General features: G+C 42.3%; 1 protein-coding gene across 2 annotated transcripts in view; it reads right to left on the reverse strand.

The window, feature by feature from the left end:
- Gulp1 (GULP PTB domain containing engulfment adaptor 1) overlaps positions 1 to 12887 on the reverse strand; it is a 213373-nt gene extending 200486 nt beyond the window's left edge. For both annotated transcript variants that reach the window (XM_057758576.1, XM_057758575.1), the window contains exon 1: positions 12487 to 12887. The gene's annotated coding sequence lies outside the window, so the exon portion shown is untranslated. The remainder of the gene's footprint in view (positions 1 to 12486) is intronic.
- Between the last annotated feature and the right edge of the window lie 1278 nt (positions 12888 to 14165).

Below are 14165 nucleotides of genomic sequence, written 5' to 3' on the forward strand. Positions count from 1 at the left end.
GCTACCTGTGGACACTTAGAACAAGTTTATAATGACAAATAACTGATAACAAGAACAATAATGCTGAAGATAGAGGAAGAACTCTGTAAGTTCCTTTCTTACTGTTACTCTCTTGTTCAAAAACGTCCTTTGGTCCTGATTCTTAAGTATACAAAGAAGACAGGTGCCAGGAAAATCCTAAAAGAAGGGCAAATTAATAAGGGGGGGAGGGGATAGATTATATTTTGTTTGATTATTTCAACAGAAAAAGGCATTGGAAATTCAATTTACAAGTACTTAATCTCTCCACTTTACATCTATTGTAAGTTGATACAGAGAGAGACAGTGAGAGGAAGGGGGGAGAGAAAGTGTGTGTGTGTGTGTGTGTGTGTGTGTGTGTGTGTGTGTGTGTGTGTGTGTGTGTGTTTTAAAATCAAGAGAGAAGACCAAGTGACCTAGAAGTCTTTTTCCTCCCTGGGTAGCCCAGCCTGGCCTCAGAGTTGGGGCAACCCTCCTATCAAAGCCTCCTGGGTGCAGGAATTGCAGATGTGAGCCGTCATGCCCACCCCATATTGTATTTTCTACTAAATTTTCCAAAATAAGTCATGAGATTCACTTTAAAGCCTTCATTCCAATGGGCAGTTCATTGTTTCAAAAACCATAAGAATGTAGCCCGCTTTTAAACCAGAAAACATGCTCACCAGAGTGCACATCTGTTCTGCAATCATAAATGGAGGCCCCAAAACATTCATAGGACAATAGCTTCTAACAGAACAATAATCCTGAGAACGGTAGCATGTTTTATTCTAGGCTCCCTACAGCAAGCTTCCCAGTGTGTGGCTTCCTTAGTTGCTTAGAGTGAAGGTCCTGATCTCATGGGTGAAGCATCTTAAGCATGTTTATTGCATTCTTATGCAAAACACTGAGATGAATGTCTCAATCCCAGCATGGCAGGAGGTCCCAGACTTGGAATGTTTGCATCAGTAACTGCCCCTCTGATGTCTCTCTCATTTCCCTTGGGTATTCAGGTTGTTAGCTATATCTCTCTGGGACCTACATGTTTCTAGTATCCATGCTGGTACCAGCCCTAATATAGTAATAGCCTTGCCATTGTTTCAGTTACTGTGCCTGTTTACAGCAGCTTCAGCATCTGTATGACTGCCAGCCACAGTCTCACCCCCTGATTTCCCTGTTCTGCACCACCTACACAACCTTTTCTACTTTCTTCTTCTTATTCACAACAAGCCTGACCATTTGTGACTCTTGCCTTTTATTTGAGCCTCTTAAGGTTTTTTACAATTTTGCTTGCCTTCATTTTCTGCTTAAACTATTTGGGTAACTACTTCAGCTTGGAAGGACATTGACAAACTAGTATGTATTTTCTTCTTGGGCTTGCCACTTCTCAGCTTGGGGTAAATCCTATCACTTTTATACAGCCAAAGGTTGTTTTCATACTCTGAGACAGCATGCTATAAAAAAAATGGTATAAATATTTCTAAGTAAGTCATCAAAAACCTAAGTAAAAAAACTGGAGAGATAAGCCAGCATCTACAAGAACATATTGCATCTCCAAAAGGCCTGAAATCTGTTCTCAGAAACTGCAACATCAGCTGGCTCTCAACTGCCTGTACCTCCAGCTGCACCTCCAGCTGCACACGATCTGATGGAATCCTCTGACCTTTGATGGCCCTGGAACACGAGGGGCAAACATTCACACCGATACATCCAAACACCAGAACCAAATTCCTAAGTCAAGAAAATAATTCAATTACTAATGGCTGTAGTGAGTTAGGGGGTTGGAAAACTAGCGTTAAAGAAAAAGATTATTCGTAATTATAAAAAATGGGCCAGTGAGTTGGCTCAGCGAGTAAACTACTTGTTCTTCTAGCCTGATGAAGTGAGTTCCATACCTAGAGCTCACAAAAAGGTCAAAGGTGAGAACTAACATCACACAGTTGTAGTCTGATCTATACAAGTGATCTTGTTTGTACACCCACATACATACACACATTACTATGAGGGACATGGGTGGGTGGAGGAAGAGGGAATAATATAAACATGATTCACATTTAAGGAGGAAAGCAAGGCCAACTATATTCAGGATCACAGTGGGTAGAAGCCACTCTTTTGCGGTGTGGAAGAAACACTGGGCTCAAGCCCAAAGGCAACAGAAAACTGGGAATTACCAGGAAGGGGAAGAATAGAAGACAAAGAACAAAACAGCATCCCAGCCATCGGTTATAGAGACCGTGGGTAAGTGGATCTCACAGGGCTCCTGTTAGATACAGGCAGAGCGATCAGTAAGAAACCCAGCTATATACTCGGATGTGAACACTGCGGCTGCTCAGCTGAGCTAGCAAGATTCTTGCTAAGTCTAGACAGTGCAGCAGAGAATCCCAGAGGCCAAAGCTCCGAAGTGCCTGACTACTGTCTGGTCAAGGAACTCAGTGTTATCTCCTTTAACATAAAACCTCAGTAGAGATCTGTACTCTAAAGCCTCTGTCGATGGGTCTCCAATTCACAGTTTTAATTTCATTCCTGTAAGATGTGTGTGTTACATAAACACTTATAAGTCAGTTTTAAGATGAGACAATTTTAAATTACTCAAACCAGGAGCTGGGATTGGTTTAATCTTTTATGTGTAATAAATATTATCAGTATACTCAAGATATTCTACAACCAATGAATAGTGGTAGAATTTTACGAACTGATTAAATTATGAATTTATATTTTAAATTAATTTATTCTTTACTGATTAACTCTGAGCCTGCTAGATTATTCCTCTTTGCTTACCTTCTAATTTTTTAGTTCAAACTAAATATTATTAATTAAATGATGCATATATTTGCTACATTGAGGTTATTGTAGTATTTAATAACTGATAACATTTTTATAGATGAATGGCACTATTATGCAAAATGTTTACAGAACACGTGTATAATAATCACTTAGAAACTGTTTGCATGAAAAACTACCAACTCCTTGTTCGGGCCCTAGAAAAAGTAACTAGAAAAAAATGAAAGCCTAGCGTCTGAGTTACCTGCTTACTACACTGCAGCAGACATATTAAAAATTCAAGGAACCGGGCGGTGGTGGCGCACGCCTTTAATCCCAGCACTCGGGAGGCAGAGGCAGGCAGATCTCTGTGAGTTCGAGACCAGCCTGGTCTACAAGAGCTAGTTCCAGGACAGGCTCCAAAACCACAGAGAAACCCTGTCTCGAAAAACCAAAAAAAAAAAAAAAAAATTCAAGGAGTGTCTTATCTAGAAACCTAAACTACGTCATCCTCTTCAAAGCTGAAGGCATGGAGACAGACAATGTGTTAAATGTGCAACCAATCACCTGGATTCCAGGAACAGCAAACTCACACAAGGCAGACCACCACCCAGCTGAGGCTGTACCCTGAAGCAGAAATAACCACGCAAACGAACCAGAGTGATCCTGTTCCTAGATGACAGCCATAGGGACTGTTTAGACTACCATGCAGAACCAACTTGTAGAATTTAACAGCAATTAAGACTGCACCTTGACCAGGATGATTAGTTATGCATACTGCTTACCCTCTGACCCAAGTCTTCCTCTTAACTTGCTTAAATTAAAACTTATGTCAGTATCCCTATGAAGGATTTAGGGGTTATTAGACTTCTGTTAGGGCTATTCTCGGTTGTCAACTTGACTATATCTGGAATGAACTATAATCTGGAAATGTAGGGAACACCTTCAATACAGATCTTAAGGCAGAAAGGCACACCATTAGTCTGGGCCACACCTTCTGCTGGAAGCCTATATATGGACAAATGAAAGCCAGAAGCTTCCTTCTTCTTTGCCCTCTTGTCCTCTCGTCAGCACATCCATTCCTTCACTGGCACTGGAAACTAGTGCTTGGGGATTCCAGCATATACAGATAACCAGCTGAGACACACTGCCTCATGGGACCGAGAAACTGTAGCTTCTTAGACTCCATTCACAGCTATCCACAGTAGGATTAGTCTGCATCAGGCTGCAAGTCATTCCAATAAATTCCACAGATAGATCGATAGATAGATGGATAGATAAATAGGTAGATGAATAGATAAATAGAAGATAGATAGATAGATAGATAGATAGATAGATAGATAGATAGATAGATAGATAGACAGATAGATATTCATTCCAGACAGATATTCATTCCATAACTTCTGTGACTCTAGAGAATCTTGACTAACACATCCTCTTTATTTGTTTCTGTCAGTGTGACCATATTGATTAGATCTCTCTCCACTCTGCCTTTCATCAACCCTTGTCATCTCTCTAGTTGCCATATTGGGGCAGGTGCCTATTGAGACAGCTGCGGCTTCTGCCTAAAATTCTGATGAGACAGGTATCTAACTTAACAACTGAATAATTATTTCTAGCATGATTGCTTATACAATTATGATTCCACTTACTAACTACTCAAATTTTGGTTTTAAGTAACTGGAAATTATACCAACGTTAAAAATGAACTGACAATTCACATATTTAATAGGAAAGAAAGGCACACACATTTGTGGATGTATGTGTGTTCTGGGGAGAAACAAAATGTAAGACACGTGATTAAAATAGCAGTATCCAAAGTTGAATAACTGAAGCTTAAATAACATTAGTTATTAAAGTTCTTTGAAGTTATATGAATAAACACAGGTTTAAACAGGGTGGGAGGCTGGTGCTAAGTCCTGGGAGGATGGAAGAAGCAAAAGTGGTCGCATGAGGTCGGTAAAGAACGTTAATAAAGTTTCAGTATTGCCCTCAGATTAGATGATGACCAGACAAGAACAGAGTCCTGCCTCTTTTCTCCCCAATAATTAGTATTTCCAAGTTAAAGAGATTTAATTGCCTATAATTGCCTTCCCTCTCGGAAGACAGCTCCAGACGAAGGCACTCCATGAAAAGGATGGACACAGGAGAGAATGGAGAAATCAGCTTCCCAATTCTGTCATATTGTTCTTTGAGTCCAAGGCTATCAGACTTTAGAGGCTGGGATATTATTTTCTGAGTCCCAACACCCTGTCCTTTGGATTTGAAGGTAGTATAGATCTATTGAGGACTACGCGAACTTGTATTTATTGACCACCTCAAACGAATATGTTTAAATACTTTCTTATTTACACACTTTAAAAGTAAAATAACCCATTCAATTTCAAGAAATCAAACATCGATAAAATTTGAAATAATAAAACAGATGGATCTCTCAAAATTACCAAGCCAGGCAAAAAGATGAAAAAGACTACAGATAGGGCAATATATTATAGCATATGTACTTTAAACAGAAGTGAGAGGTCCCCATAAAAAAAAAATATTGCTAGCCAGGCAATAGTCTTTCCAAATGCAATTATTGTTCTGACAAAGATAAATACTTTTAATTTGCATATTCCCAGATTAAACATAAATGTTTAATAAAAAGAACAACCTCCTCCTCATGACTCCAATTATATGTTGCTTGGATCTAGAGAAATAGAAAGATGATAGCAATGACAGATGATCACTTTTTAAAAAATGAGTCAGTTAAAATTCCTTAAATCTTACATGTAATTAGAGATTACCATCATAAACATAAAGGCTAAGAGAAACATCTCTATGGGCTGCTAAATCATTCTCATGGCTTCATGCTTCCAAGCCTTCTCTAGTGTTCATTTGAAATAGGGAGACTTTGTCTAAAAATCAAACTGCTTCCCCTTGCTTCTACCCCCTCAACATCTTCTCCATTACCCATCAGAAAAGCGCCAAGTCGTACAGCAAGATCTATCTCTTACTGATATGCTCAGAACTACAAAAGAATGCGTGGTATTCAATAAATATTCCCCAGCTTCAACCACAGCAGAGTCCACTTATCTGTCGATTCATACTTTAAACACATATTTTTCAAAAGGAGAAAAGGTGAAGATCACAAAGTTACAACGATATAACTGAAAATCATTGTGGTAAACGAAAGCATCCACTGAATCCATGATATCCCATCTAAAACAGTTTTTTAAAACTTTTCCCACTATTCTAGCAATTTTTTTTTCCAAACTGATCATAAATTTCTTAAGAATGTTTAATATAAGCAATGAAGCCTATGAAAAACCCTTGTTATAAATGGAAGACCAGTTCTTCCTTTAAAATGATTGAAGATGATACTGGTCACATGATATTCCTTACTCAGCTATTAAAATTTTTCAACTTATATTTAGAGTTCCATTATTCATTAAAAGAGAAACTTGTAACTCCTACAAATGGGAAATAATAGTTCTTCTTGTGATAAAGCAATTCTACTTAATAAATCCGAAGTACCCATTGACTTCTCTCAGAGGTAGCAACTGAATCATTCCAAAAACGTTTACTTACTCAAATTTTGACTTTTTAATACTTTATTAATTTGTACTTCAAGAGAATGTTCTGCAAAATGCAGTTTCTTACTAATTACACTAAGTAACTGCATCTAGCCCAGGAATAAATAACTTTGAAAGTAATTTTGTTATACAGTTTGTTCTTCATAATAAGTCAGGCTTTCTCGGTAACTATGTGTATTGCCAGTAATGATCGGTATTTATGCCAGAAGACAAAGTTACAATTACGAGAGTGCACCAGTACTTTCTTATCCATGTGTTTAATATTGAATATAAGTTCTGAAGCTTTATTTATCTTTGCAGTACAGTACAGAATACTGGCAGTGGCCATAAGAGTTCATCAGTTAGTCATCCACTGTGAAGGGAAGCTGTCTTTGTAAATTATTCTAAACATGGAATGTTGGAGCATAAAACCAATTTCAACACACAGGCACACCACTTCAGTGAAAACAGAAACATGCCATTTATCCTCCTACACAATATGGGAGCCAATTCATTATGTTCTTTTTGTTTGTTTGTTTTTTGTTTTTTATTTTTTGTTTTTCGAGACAGGGTTTCTCTGTGGTTTTGGAGCCTGTCCTGGAACTAGCTCTTGTAGACCAGGCTGGTCTCGAACTCACAGAGATCCGCCTGCCTCTGCCTCCCGAGTGCTGGGATTAAAGGCGTGCGCCACCACCGCCCGGCTTAACTATGTTCTTATACAAAAACCACACAGTTAGTATCACTAGAGTGGCTGAGAAGATTCCTAAGGTATAAAACAGACAGAAACAAATAACAAATAGCAAATAACAATCGGAAAGCAGCGAGACTTCCTCTGGAAGAGAAATGTTCAGTTAGTCTCTTTGAAAGTAAAGGTCTGACTCAATTTAGTATCTCTGCTGCTTGAAAGCAGAGCAATTTCTATGTTCAAAGTTTATGCCATTTTTCTTCCTCCAATTTGAATACATTTAGGCTCCCATAGGAACAAATGTAACCTTCCTGATCTATAAATGCATTAAACCAGACACAGTTAAATCCACCAACATCGAGTACATTAGAGACCAGCGCTAACAGCAGCCATGTCGTTGGCTTCTGTAACTGTCTTGAATTCATTATTATGTTCAAACAAATAACTTTTTTTTTATCCTTTAGAGATTTTAGAAGATAGAGCACAATATTGCAGCTCAAATGAGAAACTAATCAGTCTAAGTAAAATTTACATAAAAAGTCATCATTTCCACTCCACAGTGGGGGAAAAAGATTCTGAAAGACAAGATTGTAGTGCAAATTCTAATCGGTCTTAATAATAAAAATCCAGAGTCAGATATTAGAGGGCGAAAGCTGAAAGATCAGAGGAGCAGAGCAGCCGACCACTAGTTCTTGTGTCAGAGCGAATGGGTTATCTTGTCTCTACAAGTCCTCAAACTTGAGCTCCTGTCTCCCCTTTCCTTATAATCCTCTCTCTACCCAGCCATATCCCTTTCTGTCTCCACCTCCCTAGTGCTGGTATTAAAGGCCTGTGACTCCCAAGTACTCAGAGTAAAGGTGTGAGCCACCACCACCTGACTCTGATTCTCTCTTAGACTGGACCAATCCTGTGTAGCCCAGGCTGGCCTTGAACTCACAGAGATCCACCTGCCCCTGCTTCCGCAGTGCTGGGATTAAAGATGTATGCAACCACTGGCTGGTCTGTGTGGCTAACTAGTGGTTAGCTCCTCACTCTGATCTTCAGGCAAGCTTAATTTGCTAAAGAACAAGCAAAATATCACCACAGAAGACTCAGACATTTTATATTAAAATTACCATAATCTATCCTAAGAAACTCCTTTGTTCAACAAAAGTTTCTCTAGTGTTCTTCTGACGACTACATCAATATTACTTCATTCCATATATGCTTGCTTTTGATACATCCATTATTTGTGATAATGTGAGATCTAATAAGAAAGACTACGGATTTTACAGAGATGAGCTTCTTTCTTTAAGTCATTTATCATTCTTATTCCGCTTGCTCTGTTACATTGACCTATTCACCTTAAAGATTTGAGCTAAACATTCATGGATGCTACATGCTACAATGAAGTATATTACATACGACTCAAAACAGGTATACACTTCACTGTCAATGTGCACCCTACCAGCTGAACGTAAAATTAACTATATCACAAAGTTTCATGCATTACCAACTAACAAATTCGTGAATTATAAATATTCAACCAGACAATAAAGTAACACATAAAAACCAACAAAGCCGAGCTCGGTGCTGAAATCTTAACACAGAACTAATTATGTTCATATTCAACATATAACAAATACTAGAATGAGTCAATCCCTCAGTGGCTCCAAAATCTGTCATAGAAAGAACCCTTACAGAAATTGTCATGACTATCAATAATTAGTCCCTCATATGCTGCATCCAAGAAAAGAGAACTGGCATGGTGGCGCACACCTGGAATTCCAAAACTCAAGAGACCGAATGAAGTGGCAGATAGCCAACCTTAACTACATAAATCGTGACTTAGAAGCCACTCCGGGCTACAGGGTTACATACTTGCTCCAAAGCAGCAAATATTACTATGCAAATTATTGAACAGTTTGAACAAACACAACTTTGCAAATATCTTTGTTAACATTTCACAAAGGAAAAACATCAGCTAGGCTTAAAGACAAAAACGTGTTTTGAATATAAAGATTAAACCAAAGACAGTGAGTTTACTGGTTATTCTTTACCATTTAACAAAATAACCCAGACTTTTAACATAACAAAATTTCACTCCGCGTCTTCAAACAATGAAAATCAGAGAATGAAGGGGCCTAGGACATCCTATATTTCTAGGCCTGACTGACATGCGGCTCTCACACCAGTCTGCCTAGTAAGTGTAGTTCGCACGCCTCATCCAAGAAGATTCTTTTTTCAGCAGATTATTTATTACAGGGATCCACAGTGGGTCAAAATGCTGAGAACAAATGACATGAGGCAAGCAGTCCCAAATGAAACATTTCCAGCATAACTCACACACCTACGGCTCAGGGAAAACTGTGTTAGAAAAGACAGAAAGACCGGAAGAACCAGAGAACCAGGACATGGGTTCTAGATGGGGAAGTGTAGACATACATGACAGAAAAGCTGTACCCATGAAATCTCAGCAGTGTAGCCTCCTAACAAGATCGGCACAGTGACAATACCAGCTCACGTGTCAACATGGATTTGTACATTTCACAAGGTTCCAAACCCTAGACGGAGAGCTGTAGTCCACCTGTGGCTGCTCAGGGCTGAAAGACTGGATCCCTGATGGGTTACCCTATCCCAAGTGGTCATTCTAAACACATCTGCATAGCAGTAACCCTGAAGAGAACCAGTAGGGTGTTTTTTGGGGGGGGGTGTAATTTATATATACATATATATGCAACAGTAATAATTTAAAGAGATGAATTTGAGACGATGTAAACAGAGCTATAGAAGATATTAACGAAGCGAGGGGGTAGAAATGATGTAAACTTGGTAAGAAATCTCAAAAACATTAAAAATGAAAAATTAATGATTAAACTATAGCTATGAATAAAATGCAAAAAATTAATTTTAAAATGCACAAACATATTATGTGTGTACAAAAGATCTAAACATCCCATAAACTCGGTTGACTGAGTGAGAAAGCTCATGACCTTTAAGACTGAAAGCTCTTAACATTATTCATTTCTTTAATGAGCTTGGAACTGTGTAAAGGAAACTTTCTTTACTTTGCAAGTGGAAAAACTGAAGTCACAGTCAGGAAAGATACTTTACCCAGGGTGATTAATAAAGTCAATCTCAGAGAGAAGGGTGATATTTACAACCTCAAACTCCCACTGCCAGAAGAAATAGCAACCAAGGTTCAGCTCCCATGCTTACAATAGTAGGCCCACCTCACTAGGTAACACAAATGAGAGACAAACGACCAAACAGAAGCGATGTCAATATAGAAAGCGTCAGAACTGCAAAGAAGACACCTAGAGCCTGGCTCGCCTGCAATCAGAAAGTGGTGCGCGTGTGTGTGTGTGTGTGCGTGCGTGCGTGCGTGCGTGCGTGCGTGCGTGTGTGTGTGTGTGTGTGTGTGTGAAATCGCCCCGATTTGTACTTCTTCAGGTAAGAGAAGGAGATCTGTTTATTCGGGTCACTTCTGAAACACAAGAAATACTAGATGAACTTTCCAGTTTAATTCCATGACCCCACATTCCAGACGAGTTGAGAATAATTGAATTATTTAATTTAGGCGGAAAACCAGCTGTTCGGAACCGGTCTTGAGTTCTTACTGGCCAGGGGAACAAAGACGAAAGGTCAAGGTCAAAGGACTGAACTTGCTGCTAACAACGGGCATCTGGAGGCGACTTGGTAATAATGCAAGCACAAGCAAAGCATCATCAGAGAGGACACCATAGCTAGTCCAGAAGAGTGAAAAGCGTCACACGTCCCTCCTCCACGCCTACTTGTGATACTCAACTGCATTCTAGGCTTAGCTATTTTTTTTTTCCAGGAAGACTCCCAGTCATTTAAATTTTTCATTTCAAAAGAAGCCCCTTATTTCAGAAGCAGTACCGCCACCAACCCATTCCAATTATTCCCTGCAACTTTCCCAGTCTCTTTCAGGCCTGGCTACCGAGCTTAGTATAGTTTGGCTGCCCGCCAGATTCCTCTCTTCTTTCCTTGTCAGTCGTAAAAACTTGGAACATGCTCCTGGACAGCTCAAGGAGAGCGTTTAATTATGTAGTGGAGAAATACCTTAGCAAGACCGTTGTTTCCAGAAAAGCTTGCAGTCACCAGCGTCTGAACTCTCCAAATCGGCGGGTTTTCTAGCAAGGCTATTTGTTTACAGGGGGGAAGGAGGGGAAAAAAGGCTGGCAGAGCAAGCAGGCCATTTGCAAATCTGAAAATTTTCCAATTCTTTTCAGGGTTTCCCACCTCTCGCCATTCACTCTGTCTTCCAATCTGCTCTTTTACGACCTGATCGCCCATATGGACTACATAAAACCATCGGTATCCTGGCCTCTGCAAAACCTAGAATGAATAGGGTAGCTAGAACTGGCATCGTCTGGAAAGTTTTCGTTCTTAAACATTGGTGCAACATCTTTAAAAGGCGGCACAGAATAAATGTATTACACCTTCCTCACCGACATTATGTTGTCAAACTTACAGACTGATACAATAGAGGTAAATTTCTAAGTGCAAACGAAGAAAAGCTCCGTCGAGAAACGTTAAGGCGGGAGGGGGATATCTTGTCAGCCCACACTTGGGAGTTTCCCCAACACCAGCTATGTCTTCCTTGCTCTACCTTGGCACGCTATTTCTAGCTGCAGCGTCCAGCTTCCTGTTCAAGTCCCATTCAACATTGTAAACACATTCCAAGAAAACTAGACTGCCCAGAGCTCCCTCCTCACACAGGGAAGTCAGGCCAGCAACTCGAGGGAGAGTGAACCAGCTGGACTGTCTTCTGAGCGAGGTCGTGAGCAAGGCCACTACCGGGAGTTGAACCCGAGCAAGCAAGCTTGCCAAGCCAGGTCCCACTAACGCAACGCCCGCAGAAGCGGGGATCTGAAACGCCCAGCCAAAGGGCAGTTGCGTGGACACCGCCCCAGACTGGGGGCCCTGACCGCGTGGGGCTTTAAAGTATCTACGGCCCGGTCACGAGCTTCTTGCCTCCCCGCCCCCTGCCCACATTTTCCCAGCGACCCAACAAAAGCGAGACCAGGCGGGACGAAGTTGGCTCTCTCGGGTCGCCTCGCTGACCCAGCGATGCCTCCGCTCCCTGGGCAGCGCCTGCTCAACGCACCCGCAGCGGGATGGTCCAGCGCCCCACCGCTCGCTCCCGGCCCCTGAACGCCCGCGCCCCGCCGCAACCAGGCGAAGTTCCCCCCGAGGGGCCGGCGGGGGGCTGCGGCGGGAAGGCGCAGCGCGGGGGACCCTGGGCTCCCCCACCTCCCTCCGGCACTGCCCCCGCCTGCAGCAACAGGTCCCAGCCTCCTCCCCCGCCCGCCGACTCCCCGTGCCTCTGGGGTCCGGATCTGTGCAACCTGCGGGCAGCCGCAGCCCCGCGCCCTCCCCACCCTCCCCGCCGACCGCGCCCGTTTCCCGGGGTCTGTTCCCGGTCCCGCGCCACCTGGCCGGAGCTGCCGGGACCCAGACGGACGGACGGACGCGTAGGCTTCCTACCCTGGCTCCGCAGAGGGATGCGGCCGCTCGGCTGGGGCAGGCACGGGAACTCCGGGGACCTTGGCCCGCGGTCCCGCGTCCGTGGAGGACAAGGAAACTTTGTGGACGTCTACACGGCGTTGGTCCCGGGACTCGGGGGCTCCGGTCCCCTCCCTCCGTCTCCTAATCTGCCGAAGCCTGAACTGGAGCTGGCGGCGGCCCGGGCTGGGTCGGGACTTCCAGTCGCTGGGGCTGGGATCGCGGGGCTCCCCCTCTCGGCCAGAAGAAAACTCCTTCTGCGCACTTGGTCCGCTCTCCTTGGAACCTTGATGGGGTTTTCTGCAGCACCGGGAAACTGTCTGACTTTTAAAGGCAGACCTGGAGGGTAATAGGTGTAGAGAGGAAGAAACCGGTCCCCAGGAGGGACGGCCTTACCGGTTCTTAATCCAAACGGAGCGAATACGCGGCCCCGCCCCACTCCCACAGCGCCGTTTCCTTTTGAACCTCCTTCCAAAGATGCTGTTTCTTAAGAATTTAAAACACCTCCCTGGTCTAACAAGGGGGAAAGTGCCACAGGAAGGGTATAAATATGAGTGAGGTATGCCCTCTCTGAGCCTCAATCAGGAAATACTGTCGCTGCTGAGCTGACTAGACTTTTTCTTTTATAAATATTCTTTTCTCTTTTAAACTCAGTCAGGATCTTTGCACGTTATCCCTCCCACCCCACCCCTCAAAAAGAAGCAACAGGAAAATTGCCTCAAAAACCACGTTGTGTTTATTTTCGGCCTTCCTACGCTTACCTCAGAATTCAGAACTTCTCTGTGGGGTTGGAGGGATAACACAGCAGACCATTCTTAATGAGGCCGGTACTCTGAATGGAAAAATAATAAAAACGTGTTATCATAGGAAAGACCCTGGCTACAGTGACAAACCCCGTTCAATGAACCCGTGGAAAGTGTCAGAACATGTCCTTAACCTCTTCATTTGCCTCTGCAAGCTTTCAAGAGGACTTTTAATCCCTTCCTTCCTCTACTCCAAGCTGAGATTTTCCCGCCTTCACAGATCCAACTCCTCTGGAGCTCCTGAAGGTACAACCCATATTCCCCTCTCAGTAAGAGACCCCCTTCTAGCCTCCTCCTTAGTCCCTGGCTGAAACAATTTCCAGGAGATCTGAGGTAGTCCTGCCTCTAAATCTGTGTTCCCTGTTTATCAGGAAACAAATTGTGACTGAAATGATATACACCATTAGACGGATGGATGGAAACGCTTGAATCGCCACAATTGTCCCTAGACAACCTCTGCACACAGTGCTCAAAATTGTTTGCTTTTGCGTTTTCTCATAATACATAAATCTCTAAGTTAGTTATTGCTTAGTTATTTTATAGTGTAACTCACAATATGAACTTCTTTATGAAATGGCTTGAAGGCGTATAAATATTTAAGGATATGAGAACCTTGCTATTTATTTATTTATTTATTTATTTATTTATTTATTTATTTTTGACTTTTCAAGATAGGGTTTCTCTGTGTAGCTTTAGAGCCTGTCCTGGAACTCACTCTGTAGGCCAAACTGGCCTGGAACTCACAGAGATCCGCCTGCCTCTGCCTCCTGAGTGCTGGGATTAAAGGCGTGTGCCACCACGGCCCGGCTAGAAGCAAGTCTTTAACAGCACTAAAACAAGGCAGAACAAAACTTTAAA

This window comes from Chionomys nivalis, chromosome 26, assembly GCF_950005125.1.
Source record: "Chionomys nivalis chromosome 26, mChiNiv1.1, whole genome shotgun sequence".
In the NCBI taxonomy this organism is placed as follows: domain Eukaryota; kingdom Metazoa; phylum Chordata; class Mammalia; order Rodentia; family Cricetidae; genus Chionomys; species Chionomys nivalis.